This window comes from Ascidiella aspersa, chromosome 2 (assembly GCF_963924565.1).
Source record: "Ascidiella aspersa chromosome 2, kaAscAspe10.2, whole genome shotgun sequence".
NCBI classification, from domain to species: Eukaryota; Metazoa; Chordata; class Ascidiacea; order Phlebobranchia; family Ascidiidae; genus Ascidiella; species Ascidiella aspersa.
Window position 1 is genome coordinate 17,842,349 of NC_139448.1, and position 15,025 is coordinate 17,857,373.

General features: G+C 35.1%; 1 long non-coding RNA gene across 1 annotated transcript; it reads left to right on the top strand.

Moving 5' to 3' along the window:
• Positions 1-2,282: 2,282 nt before the first annotated feature.
• On the top strand, positions 2,283-6,735 carry LOC146164130 (uncharacterized). The gene is made up of 2 exons (XR_014494547.1): positions 2,283-2,427; positions 5,012-6,735. It is a non-coding gene; the product is annotated as an uncharacterized LOC146164130 (long non-coding RNA).
• Positions 6,736-15,025: the final 8,290 nt, after the last annotated feature.

Sequence of the window (15,025 nt, forward strand, 5' to 3'; positions counted from 1 at the left end):
TTTAACTTGCAAGATACTGGTAGTCAAGTTTTGTGATTCTTTGTTGTTTTGCTATGATGTCATAAAATAAATTTGCATAGATGTTCCGAAAAGTTTAAGAAGCATAAAATATTAAACAATACAATCATTACGATGAATGTGTAGAGGTCCCACCGTCTGTATTTGTTATTTACTGTGTTCGTTGTGCGTGTGCTAAATGCTTGTTTAAGTCGTTCAGGTATATTTCCTTTCCCTGCATCCTGCTCGTTAACTGGCCAGTTTTAATCCTCAACGCATTCGCTTTAAATGCAACGTTAGTCGTGTCCTTTCTACTGCAAAACAGTTAACAATGCATGCCTTACTGGAAACACGTGTTTGTACTGCGCTGTAAGCTCTTTTATTGAAAGCAAAATATGCTAAATTATGTGAATGTACAATAAATCTATAAGCAACCTGACAGTATGCTCTTTAAATTACAATGGCAGTTTGTTTTAGTTTCGATTTAGTGGATTCAGATAGCACGGTGGTCATGTCTCCCTGTTGAAATATACCTATGTATAGTTTATTACAATAAAAAAAAATGATTATCCTTTTGGTAAAACTGTAATTTTACTTAAAAACATACTGCGTACAGCGTACCACCCAAAATGACTTCGCGTATCACTAGTGGTACGCGAGCCACAGGTTGAGAACCACTGCTCTATAGAATCTAGAGCAGGGGTGGGCAAACTGCAGCTCGCGAGCCGCATGCGGCTCTCCGTCATGTTTTTTGTGGCTCTTCTAGTTGAATCGTAAAATTTCCAAAAAATTGTAAAGATTGTCCAATAGTACTGTTTATAAACGTTTCTCTCTTTTTATTTTCTTTATTTAAGCCAGCATTTCGTTTATGATTTAACATTAGACGTAGAGTCCGAAGAGTTAGGCTGGATCCCCACCGGACCTCAGACACGACGCGACGAAACATGTCTGTCTGTTGACTTGTCGCGTTGTGCCTGAAAGTGACTCTGTCCAATCCCCACCGACAAAGCGCGCGAAACTTCAACAGGGTGTCTTCAAAATTGTTTTTTTTAACTATAGTCAAGCTGGTAAAACCATACAAGGAAAAGAAAGATAAGAATCGAAAGGCTTTTCGACATTTCCAGGAATATATTTTTATTGGAATTAAAAAAAATAACCTGCTTAACCTTTCAAAATAACATTTCTAATATAAAACCTACAAAAACCCGTAAAAAACTAATGGTTTGCGTTACGTTTTATGGTGCAAATTTACACATTGATCCGGTTCCAGTATATATAATTTTTTTGAACCAGGGCTGTCATGGATGGACGTATGGTAAGTAAAGAAAGCCAACTGTTGGACAAATTTCGACGCTGATCTAGAATCCTACCACATCTTCTTCTTAATAATTAATAAGAGTGCGGTAGCCTATTATAATCTACATATCAAAGATGGTGACTCGCGGGGAGCACGGGCATAAATCTCTAGGTAGGTCGAGGTATTGCAAAACCCAACTACCCAAGTGTCATTGTTTTCAAAATTTGCAAGTTTTAAATTTGTATTTTATATTATGACTGTAGGTCTAATCCTTCTTGTAACATAGTATAATGCATGTTTTGACAAGTGCAAAGTTTGAATTAAAGCCGCTCTCAGTGGCGAAACAATTACTGTGCCGCTTCGTGTAGCTGAATAGCCTGGCGTTAGCGTTTTTCCGGCGACAATTATTTGCCGATAACCTTCGCCTAATCATTAAGTGTCCATGAAATGCTGTTGGGCGAGCAACTATAACGTGTAATGCCAGTGCATGGATCAACTCTTAATCGCGCGAAGCGCGAAAAAAAACCTGACACATTGGGCACACAAAAACTTGCTCGTGCGCCATATATTAATTTCATCGAGCTGATTTTGACAAACATGTTTTGAGAGCATTGACTCTACTGTTTTAAGGCAGCATAGAAACCGTGAAAATGTCGCCCGAAGCGTAAACATTAAACATTGCGTTAAACGTCTTTTAAAAGGTGTGATGACACGCCATACAATGGCCATACTGCAAAACATTGAAAATTAAAAAAAAGTGCAAGCTTTCGGGCGCTAACTGCTAGTTCTGGTCTTGGCGAGATACAATTAAGCCGGTTTTTGCAGTAGAGATACAGTACAGTACAAATGAAATAAGCAGAAACGAGTAAAAGGCAATTACAACACAGCAGGAATGATCGCTGCCGTTTAAAACAGACCCACAGAATCACTACCACGTTATGGTAAACAGCATTAAAATATTATAAATTAAATAAAAAAAAAAGATCTGAACGCCACTATAGCTAATGACAAAACTTCGGATACTGGATAGAAATTGGGCAGAGGGCCACGTCAATTCCTATTCAATGCTTTCGGAAAATGGATTGGAACGATAAACCAACGCATAAATAGCACAAAATACTAACAAGGATCTGGTAATTTTTTATAGTTATTGTATACTAATGTAGAACGTAAAATGTCCCGTAACAGTGTGTTTTTGCCAATTTAAATCAATGACTTAACTTTGAGTCCTTGCGCAAAATGACTTGACTTGAAGTTGACTCGCTCTTATTATGACTTGACTTTAGCAACCGATGACTTGGACTGGGACTTGACTTGTTGTTTATTCTTGACTTGTTGTTTGTCAAACGGTTTGACTCCCTGTTAAATATAGTGACACAAGTGAAACTAAATCTAGCTTTTTTAAATCGGTCTGTGTCCCACCTCAAATGTTCGTATGGCCCACCAGTGAGCCATGGCCCACTGGTTGCGAACCGCTACATTAGAAGCTCGCCGACCCGCATCAAATAATTTGTAAAATTCTAATTTCCCTGTCAAATCGGGCAAGCTAATGACGTATATATTCTTCTAAGAATAAAACAGGCCAATTAAACTGAATTTAAACTGCATATTGGGCACAAATTTGCTCAAGAACAACTTATGAGGCAACAGTGTGAGATAGGGATGTCTTAAAAAAATTAGTGAAACATGCAACCCCCTTCTGAATTTTATGACCTCTTACAGTGTGCTTAAAACAAGCAAAATTTAGATCTGTTTTAGAACCACTACTTTCTCTTGAATTTATGTTTTAGAAATATTTTTGAATAGGTACTTGATATCATAAAGGAATAAAAAAAATACATGATGGTCGGTCTTCTTTGCCCTATTTTAATCATTAACCATTGTTTTATCTTTGCTCACAGTTAGGTTAGGAGTGCATTCATGCACTATGTCCTAGAACAGTATAACCAATGTCAATTTTAGTATAATCACAGTTCACACCCATAGATTTCTGACTATTTGCTAACAAAACTGTCCAACACTGGTAAAATAAACTCTCAGTTTAGCAACTTTTAATAATGTTTGTATTGTTTTGGTTGTTAAAACAGCCCACTTGACCATGTTTCATTTTAAATCAAGTTGTAACATTTTACATGGTTATACAAACCAACTTAACTAAAGGGTAGCAGCTCAACAGTTTTCTGATAAAATTTGCTGCTTTTGTGCTAAAACTAAATATGTATATGACTATGAATAAAACATATGATGTAAAACATTCGTTCATGCTACTTTTATTTAAATATGATTTCTTTTGTGGTTATGTGGCTTATCAGGATTGGGCCTGACGGTTTGGGGTGTTTTTATTTCCTTAAACACTAAGGCGCAAATACATTTAACACTACATACATAATAAGGTTAATCGAAGTCGCGTTCGAAGCTCGTAATAAAGACTCTTTGTTCCGTTTTAAAATTTCGTTTACCGGCAAACAATCAAAGACGTCATCGCTGCAGTGGCCAATAGGTATAAGGTTTATCGTTTAACTTAAACATTGTTAATTTTTAAATGTTTAACCCAGTCGTTGACGCCTTTGGAAAAGTTTATTGGACTTGCGATGTACCCAGGATAAGAATTCTACTTTTTTGTATTTATTTAATTGTTTGTTAGGTAATTAAGAGCAATTGCTGCAGTTTTTGGTAACAATAAGTTTGAATGCAAATGTCCTATAATAATATTTGTAAGCAGTGTTTTTTTTTTATGTTTTGAGTGACCAAAACGGTCCACTGAACACTCCCCCCTATAGGGCGTCACGCAGCACAGAACCTCTGATGCATGTGGTTGTTAACTTTTCGAATGAATGGTTTAGATGTAAATTTACAACTATTTTGTCATTATTTGCCTTTCAGCCAGTAACTATAGTGTTAGGCGAAGTGTGGTGTTTTGTTTGTGGCGCAAAGCAACCTGCGATGAAACGTCCTTCAAGCAAAGAAATGTCAGAATACAAAAAAAACGAGAGCGCGAGCATTTTTAGAAAAATGGAAAACAGGCAGGCCGTGGCTACTAAATTGTCAGTGTTATTTTGTTCACTCAAGGTTGTAAACAATATTTCGCTAAAATACATTGTTTTTAGCGTAAACTGCTTTTGGGGTCATTGATTTGTTCATCCATGCATGGAATAAAACGATCAGACGTTTATAAAAACGAATGTTTAGGAATAGAAACCATAAAACAGCTGAACGATAACCCAAGGAATGACCCGCTAGGACGAAAATTTGCAGACAGCCTGCCAACATTTTTGGCGAGTGGTATTTTGTCCGGGCGAGTGCTGATTGATAGCCGCTCGCCCCACTGGCGAGTGTAAATTTTTGCTTAGGAACAACCCTGCTTATATTATTTATTTTCGAACAGAATATAATATTACTTCTCACAAACCATTTTTCACACCATTCAATAGTACTTCTATACTTTCTTAATAAAACAATTTAAAGGTTAATTCAGTAACTAGTTTCAATTAAAAGTTTGAAATATTGTTTGACCCAGAAAATGTTTTTTTTTAATTTTTCAAGATTATTTTTTGGCATGGATATTTCAAATAACTTTTAAATAAGAATAATTTTAATATACTTTCTAAAATGTGTGTTATTGTAATGCTTGTTATTTCCTGTAGTCATATGGTATGGGTATGGAGTGTTTGTCATGTTGTCTAGACTTGGTTAACATCACTTTATCATTTTTTATAGGCTATCATTTTATATCTCCGGCATATTTCCAAACAAGCTTGAAATGAAGAAGCCGCAAATCTTATCGTGAAACAAGAAATTGAATCAAACTTATAAAAAGAAAAATTAACATGTAAATGTAATTTGCTATTCGTTATGCTTTGGTTTTTAAGCTTACACTTTATATTCATTTGAATGTTGTAACTTTGTATATATTTTATATTGGTGATCACAGAGTCATTTCACATCCTTTTTTTGGAACGTCTATGTTTTTACATTTGAATGTCATGCATTAACTACATACACATTATTTGATATTTGTGCCGCAATATGGTTTACACATTTTTATAACACCAAGATATTATAAAAGTCGTGCACAACAGTTGTTTTTAACTCTCATAAGTCATATTAAACTGAACATAAATTTCAAACTAACCACTTGACATCAATATCGGTCATGTCTGTTTGTTCATATGCTCTTACAGATATAGCGAAAACTTTCAAGACATCTTCAATCATGTATTGACTTGTACTTGCTATTCTTTTTTTGTCTTTTGTTGTTTCATTATTACAAATTGTAGAAAGAGTAAAATAGTTAAACGTGTTTAAATAAAGTACAGCTTTTAAATATTATTGAAGCTTTAATTAAAAGGAAGCAACTTGATGTAAACAGCTGCTTTTCATTCCTGACGTTTTTAAATGTAGCATGACTGACTTCTTGTGGATAATTAATTTATAACCTAGTTAACCATGTTAAAGAGTGACTGTATAATAAAGTGTACACAACTAGCGTAACTCAACTCGTCCTAACTTAATGCCGCGAACGCTTTCTGCTTCCGTCCGCTCGCTACCTAATCAAGTGTAAATGCCCTGATATCCCGCCCATTTTTCGTATTCACCTTACTAATCATTGCTTGCAGCATAGCCTTACTCACATCCCTATGTAATCATGTATCCTTACACACTAGCAGTGGTTCCGCATTTGCAGTATTGCATCGGTTCATCGGCCTTCCTGATAATTTCGTTACTTTTGTTGTTAAGGTTTTGCTGATACATTGCCCCTGGCTTCTTCCTTTTTGCCAAAGCCCTAAAGTTAGTTGGGAAGCGGTGAACTTCGGCATCATAAATAATAACCCAAGTTTCATTTCCTAAAATATAAACCTAAAAGAAATACGTTCCCCCCTTAAAGCAGTGTCGCCCCTACCATTCTCGCTGACCTACTGCCCAACCATTTAGGCGCTGAATACTCAGAAACAATGTAGTAAGCAAAACGGACAAATTTATTGCAATTATTATTGTTGGCCTACGATTTACCGTTGTATTTTTTTATTTTGTACCGTCTGTATATTCCATTAACCAGCATTATTAATCATGTTGTCGTCCATGTTGTGTATATTGTACCCTTTAAACGTCGTATAACCTTTTGTACATTTCACAATACTTTATTTCGTGACTTTATTTCTAAATATAGAAATTTTAATTAAAGAATTTACAGAATTTTATTAATTACCATTGAAAATATGTTTTTAAATAGCGGTATCTCGATGTAATAAATATCAAAGTTTTTGTTTTTTATTAACGCAATGCCACTCTGTGTCGTAGGCTAAACAAAATATACATTTTTTTTATTGTAAATAATGTATGGTTTAAAAATAGTTAAAAAAATTGTTAAAAGAAAAACTTAAAGAAAACCGGCGTCATTGTATAGTACACAATTGCAATCTCTAATAAACTATTAACTCACATTCGTTTGTTTGTTATTCTTGTACTATGAATAGGTAAAACGTGGGTTATATATATAAATTTTCATTACCAGTATTTTACCAATCAAACGTAACACGCTACTGGCAATCCTTACTTAATATTATTAACGACAAAAAACTATCGCTCTCTAGCCTCGCCCATTTCTTATTATTGAATAAATAACAGGTTTAGGTAACGAACACAAATTAATATTACTGATTTCTAAACGGCGCACAAATTTAGAAATGTACGTTCGGATAAACGACTTCGTGATATAACCCGTTTACAGGAAAATATAATAAGTGCAATTTGAATAAATAACCATAAGGATACAACATAATAAAAAGCTGTGTTTAAAATTTAAAACATGGGATGAAAGAAGAATAATTTTCTCAGTGGAACGCAGCCAGTTTTGTTATGACTTGACTTATGTCACGTTGTTTTAAATAACTTGACAAGTCTTTTCGACAAAATTAATTGAGTTAAGTATTTTGGACAAATTAGAAATAACTTTATTTGGACAAATAATTTGGTTGAAATAAAGTGTTTTCATTAGGCATTTTTATTATAAGTTATTTATATAAAGTTTTGCACGTAAACCATTTGGCTTGCAATTTGTTGGGTTTTTGTTAATATTTTTTTAGTAGAGGGTAGCCTATTGCTCATATAATCGCACTAATTTACCAATTTTAATATAGTTTAACGTTAATTTATATGACAAGAACTTGACTTGAAATTGACTTTTTTTATTTGGACTTGAACCCTTCCTGGCTTACTTTCACCACTTGTTCACACTAAATCTAAAGAACGACAAGTTATCTTAAAAAAATGTTGAGTTTCGCACAAAAAAGTTTGTGAATCGTTGTAGTACAGTGGTTCTCAAACTTTTTAAAAAAAGTTACACAACGGTCCCCCAGCAATTTTTTTAATTGCTCACGCTCCCCCAATATACACAAATAAACACAAAATAAAGTTGTTTTTAATGGTATCAATGGGACGGGTCCACTTGTTTCTTTGCTATCAGTTATGTTAACCTCTAATTAACGAATCACTTTATTTGAGTCTAGTAATAACGAACAGTTTTAAAACAGTGACCGTACACTCCCGTACAACCCACAGTGTCAGCGTAGCAAACTGTAAAAACGTAATTCTCATTAGCACAACGCACCACTATGACGTTAAAATGCACAATACTTAAAGCTTGCAATAACGTGAATAATCAACTAATTAGCTTGGTTTGGATAGTAAGTGGCCTGAAAATTGTATTGCAAAAAAAATTATCTTCTTCAGAAGCGTCGTGTTGATTTTTTGTTAGGTGCTTCGCGGTCCCAGGAAATTGTCTCGCGGACCCCAGTTTGAGAACCACTGCTGTAGTAGATAATTATTTTACCCAAATTCCTCCGACGTTCACTTACACTCTTCTTCAGCAGGATCGTTGTTTTGTCATAATCGGCGGTGCCATTGTCAAACAAAAAAACACAAAAAAGAAGTGCAATATAAACATAAACTTTAACGTATGCGTAAGCTGTGTTTTTTAACCTTTTTTGGTCACGGAACAATTTATGCATTTACATAATTTTGTGGAAAAGAAAGAATAGATCAGGGAGTCGAACCGTTTGACTTTTCCGGTTCAGGTTCGGTTCGGGTTCAAGGATTTTTTCGGAATCCGGTTCAGTTCCGGTTTCGGTTCGGAGTAATTTAAAAGTTCCGGTTCAGCTCCGGTTCGAACATCGTTATTTCAAAACCGGTTCATAAAGTTCCGGATAAATGTAGAGAATAATCTTTGAATTGTAAGTCATTTAATCTAAGTTCCGTGACTTATTAAAAAAACAGCAACTCAATATTGAAATATCTAAAAAATAAAAATCAACGATTTTTTTATTTAATATTCATATTTTTTTCATAAAATTTCGAACATTGCGTAACTTGACTCGGTAAAATAGAAGTTGTGACATCATGCTGGAGCGAACCGCTTTTGTTTACAGGTTCGGGTTCGGTTAAGGTTCAGGTACTTTCAAATTATTCGGTTCAGTTCTGGTTCGGCTCCTTAAAATCTTATAAAAACCGTTTCAGGTTTGGTTACGGTTCGGAAAAAATTGACCCAAAACCGGTTCATAAAGTTCCGGTTCGGTTCCGGTTCGACTCCCTGGAATAGATTAAGGCATTTAATTAAACAAAGCAACAATTTATTCACTTTTAGTTTTTCTTAGTGCGATATGTATTATATAGACCTGTTTGGAGGGGGGCTCGAAACAGGAACTGTTAACAATAAGAAGAGGCTATTGTTTGTAATTTTCATTTCATATTTTTTCCTACAATATAGGCCTAATACTGTGGGACGTTCCTCAAATTGTGTAAACCATTTTTTGGAGTGTCTAACCCAGCGAAATATTTTTAACCGTAGGTACCGTTCGCACAAGATACTTTGTAATCTAAGTTTTCCCTACTTTGCAAGTGTTTTTTTCACGCCTAATATGTCTTTTGTTTTAAATGTGAACAAAAACGGCCCTATTCAAATTTCAATTGCACTCTACTAGATTCTATTAGCAAGTCGGTTTCTCAAATAGACGCACTTCCGTTAAGTGTGTAACTGTGCGTGAATCGAAATGTCGTGTGTCAAGCATGAAGTAAATTTTAGCTTTTTAAAATTAAATTAAAATTATAGCATTTTAGTTTTTTAAAATTAGATTAGAATTAGAATTAGATCGTTTTAAGTTTTTCAAATTAGATTAGAATTAGAATTACCGAATTCTTAAAATATCAAACTTCAACTAGAATTTGAACTAGAATCACATTTATTTAATTACAACCAATTTAATTTAATCGCAATTAATTCTCATAAGAACGTGAAAGGTAAATATGTGTGAGCTAATTTTTATGCTTTTTAATAGACTGTAAAAATTGCATACAAGTCGTCCCAACCAAAAAAATATAATTGAAATTCTGTGTTTCGACTGAGAAACTAAAAATGCCGTTGGACAAACTAACATTTTTGGTAAAGTCCGAAATAGATTAGAATTATAATTACAGCACTCACGCAATTCACAAATTAGATTCGAATTCGAATTAGCTCCAAGTCTGCTCGTGTATGTCCAACACAGGGTGAAAGTAGAATAAATTTTTTGGCGGAAAGAATAAAATGTTCTTACAGGAACGCATAAAAAACTTCAGAGATTACATAACAGACCCACGTCATAACCAGATGTATAAAAACAGGAACTCGGGGTTATGGTTGGATTTTGTGCACCATTATGCAACTGAAATCTTGAATCTTTAAATGCATAAGGAGATTGCGGTAAATACATAAGGAGAACATTTTTTTCCAGTATGGCATACCTGCATAAGTAATTTTACCATAACATCGTCCTGGCAGCAATTTTTTTGCCGGAACGCCGTTCCATCTATTTGATTTTCTGGTTTATTTTCGATATCATTGCCTTGACTTTACACTTGATTCGCTGTTTTTAAAATCCATGACTTGTTTTTTTATATCTGAGACAAAGCTTATGACTGAAATTTACTATTCCCTATTATTACGTCACAATCTGCTTTGTGTGCTTTATTTTCTTTACTTCGATTGCATTATATTGTTTTAAATAAAATATCCTTTAGAAAAGTTAATTAGTAATAATTTGGTACTAATAAAGCGGTTAAAAGCTTGTAATTTTAAAAAGGTTACATTCTTTTCGTATTTGACATATTAGCTGTTTTTCTAAGGAGGGATTTAGCTTTGAATAGCGATTAAAGGATTTCCACGGATAAAAAGAGAACCACTGTTTTTTTGGATACTTAAGTATCCCCATATATACCCTTTAACGTGCTTTACTTTCTATTGAAATATTCGACTGGCGAATAAAGCGTTAGGTTGCGCTACAGATTCTATTGATTTTACCGCCTTTTGGGGAACACATAATGAGAAATGTAAAGCAGCAGTTCTCAAACAGTGCATCGCTACGCCCTGTTGCGTCCTTTCAAATTTTTAAGAGCCTCGTAAAATGATTCCGTTTCGTATCTAAACTCAACTGCGGTTTACAATAAAATACTTGCAAATATATGAGTATTACCCATGTCAGCTTATATTCTCAAAGCCCAATATTATAGTTACAAAATTCCTTTTTTTTTTAAAGGACACTGCGTCGCATAAGCAGCTTTCTATTTAATAATCGCAAAAGTAGGCTACTCAGAATCGAACAATAAAACGTTAATTTTGTCTGTAATTTGTGTTTTTCCTAAACCACATTTTCTGAACACATACCAGACGTGAATACGTGAAATTACATTAAGGTTTTATGGGCGCAGGGGCGGACCACAAACCCAAAAATATACTTTTTGCTTGACCCCTGACCCCATACAGTTGCCCGGCGGGACGCAAACGCGCGAGTTCTTGTTGTTTGCAAAGGTTTCTGGTCAGATATGCTACCTGTCATAACCACAACTAAAATTCCAATCAAAAGTATATTGTTACAACGAATTAAAACGTTATCAAATAGCATTAGTGAACGTTATTTTCAAGTTAATGTGAGACAGACAGCCACCGCCTATTGTAGCGACTGTCGGCTAAAACTTCGCAAAAGACTTCTCTAGAGAAAAGCTCAAAGCCGTTAAGAAACGACATGTATATAGCCAATACGTAGGAAGAAAAAGAACACGAAAGTTACGTCATATTTGGCCAATAAGACTGGCCGGCACTCTGAAAACATGGCTAGGCATTACAGCGGCCATTCTAAGGCCAATTTGCAGCGGGAGTCAGACGCCAGCGAAACAAGTGGCTTGTTTTGCAGAACGTGAGAAAACCACCCGCAAGACTGACAGTTCTAGATTACGAGATTAAAGGTTACATGTCAAGTTTGAAACGAGGCGAACTGAAGCAGGAAAACTCAGGAATTTTACACACAACAATACGGAAAACTTTGCATCATCAAATATGATATTATGTAACTGAAGAACATATTTGGCAAACGAAAGCTGAAACGCGTAATCTAAAGCCCTATTTAAAAATTCGTAAGATAACTTAATATTAATATGAACTCTAAGATTTGGCTTATGGCAATTAATTAATTTGGGTGTTTAAGTGTTGATAAACACGTAACACCACTCACAGGGATGTCAATTGATATCATATTCATCCACTCACGATAAATGGTTCGAAAATATCCACCATATGCTATTTCGCTCTTACAAACTGCATTGACGGCAATATTAGTTTTTGTTACTGCGCATGCGCACGTCAGACTCGGGACTATGATAGTTTTACGTGGTCTTACTCGAGTCCGACTCCTTCGAGTCCTGACTCCGCAGCCCTGGCCATCAGTGAATAACTCCTTATTAGATGTTCTTGTCCTAACAGTTGGCATACTAATATCCTTAAAATCTAAGAATATGATCACAAAATGATCGAGAGACCAATGGAACAGACTGTTCCAAAGGTCATCTAATCGCCATTTTTAATTAAAACTCTCATGGCTAGCCAGTACTCTGAACTAAATTAATCAAACTAAGTTTCAACATGTACCTAGATATTCTTTCTCTCCACAAAAAAATATTCACTGCCTTACGATTACCTAAAGAATGTCAAAACACCTTACGAATATCAAGTTGAAAAGTACATTTTTCACCTAGAAAAGTGCAAATTGAAATAAATCAACCATTTCCAAAAGCACGCTGTAGAACTTTTTGGACAAAGTTCTGTACACAAATCTCATTCCCACAACCCAAATTTTATTTAGTTTCGCCAACAGGGGGCGCAATATGCTAGTTTTTGGACCCCATGTTCCTTGGGTCCCGCACTTCCACTAAATATGAACACAGCATCGATAGAATAAAAGCCCTATTCAAATTACAATGTTTGCCCACCTAAAATAAAATTTAAAGCTTTTTCAGAAAATATTTTTGTCTGGAATTTTTTCTCTCTTGGTCTCCGTACACCTGTGGACACGAAGTAACACGTTTGATGTAAGTTAAATGCAAAAGCTTTTTAGGTATCACCAACCTGTTCAAAGCGTTCCAGAGCTCGGTGACAACCAGCACAGAGAGGGCCATGGTCATTGGTAATGATTTAGATTATTCGTAATGATTTTAAACCCTTAGAATTTATTTGCTAAAATTATCTTGATATTATGTTAACAGTTAGCGAATATAAATCGCGTGCTAAACTGTAACGCAGTGCTTCTCATCCTTTTTCGCGGCGACCCAAATATTAAGCGCAAGTATGACGACTAAGCTTTGGCGACCCATTTTTTTTCTTGTAAGCGAAATAAAAAAGAACTTCTTGTATACGGACATGAAATGGGCATTAGCATAAATAATTTTGAATTTTAACCAATATTTTAAGACATTATTTTTATTGCTTCCTTAATTTTCTTTATTGAGAAATATTTTTCCGAACCAATCTCAATTAGTATAAACATGTGAAATACTGCAGTCGGCGACCCAACCAATCAAACATGGGCCCAATTTTGGGTCGCGACCCATAGGTTGAGAAGCACTGCCGTAACGAGTCACGACTCCTAAAACCAAGCTCCTTGAAAATATATTTAGACCAAATTTCAGTTGCAAATTTGCGCACGAGTTTTCTGGTTTGAGGTAATCAACATACATTAATACGTTGAAATGCGTTTCACTTCAATCATCGCAATGTTGGTAAAGTCCGAAGGTTAATTTCGACCAGGAGGCGTTACCTTTCAATCGGCTACAGCGCTACGCGATATGAGATAACATTAAAAGCGTTGAGTGAAATTTACACAGCAAATAAATTGGGCCCGTTGGAAGCTTTCATCGTTAACAGTGATAAAGAGCTTACGCACGCTGGGACAAGAAGCTGTCATAATTTGCCAAGCTCACAAATGATATCGCGTGGCAAATATCATATATCACTATGTGACAGTTTGCCAACAACAACAACAACCCACACCACAAGATGCAAAAAGGTGCCCTATTAGGTGTAGCTTGTTAAAATGTTTTATTTTATATAATTGATGTCAGCTTGATATTGTCTTGTAATTTACAACATTGAATTATTATAGTTGATCATTAAACGCTTATCCTGTGCTCAAGGCAATATTTTGACCAATGTGTTACACAGGCAAATAGCAATTAGGCAATAACAGCTGTCATCCAACTACCGGTCATTATGCTTGAGACGTGAGCAAATAACGGCAGTGCAACAGGTTTATTAGGCATATGAACCATCGGCAGCAAACATAGCACACAATTAGGTTTAAAAGCAATTAATTTTAATTAGGGCAATATAAGTAATTTGATTTTGATTTTCAAGCAGGTAATTGGTATTGAAGTTTTTTATACAATTGCAGCAAAGTATGTAACCAAAAAGCAATTTTAGAAGCACTCACAAACATAAAACCTTTAAGCAGATACGTAATCTCTGTACCATATTGCTTCGAAAGTAAGTAAATATCGTTTGAAACTGAAAGTTGATTACTATTAAAACCGCCGCATTAAATGCGAAATTTTGCAAACTCTACCTAAATTTTGCGCGGGAACAGACATCAAGAAGTTTTTAAACGTATAAGCCTTAAGTTGAAAACATTAACAGTTTTTCTATTAAGGCAATCAGTATGTTATGACTTGAATTTGATTTGTAATGCTGAAAATCCGCGACATTTATCGATCCATAATTATTAACAAACGTTAAACTTTAAGTTGTAACAGCAATTGTTTAGACTTGCGTAATATTCAAGCAAATAAAACCGGCACCAAACTGCGTCATACGTGAAAAAAATCCTTGAAAATAAAAATTACTTAACGGTGACCGGTTTGCGACTGCGCTCGCTTTACCTTCTTCAAAAACATATCTCCAGAACCCGCCGGATAATATGCAATTACATTTTTTACTCACCACACACAAAAAGGAAACTAGCCCCAGCAACCTCACCCCCCGACAAATATTTCCTAACACCCACTGGAAAAATAATTAATTTATGTTAAAAAAATTTGCTTGACAACCTTACCAACCAAAAATGAAAAGTAAAAAGTATTACTTAGTTTTGAGAAAGAATTGATAAATGGCAAACTCAAGAGTTTTTACATTTTTAATTTTGTTTTGTAAATCTCAAATTAAAAAATCCGGGACAAATTGGTTAACCGGGCGGGACACCGGGACACAAGGCCTTAAAACCGGGACTGTCCCGGCTAAACCGGGAGGTATGGCAAGCCTAGGTATTGCCCTTCAGCCGGATGGTTGCACAAATGACCCAATAACTGTATGGTTAAATATTGCATTTTTGAGAGACCTAACGCGCCAAAAATAGCAATTAAAGTACAGCCGAGCAGCCT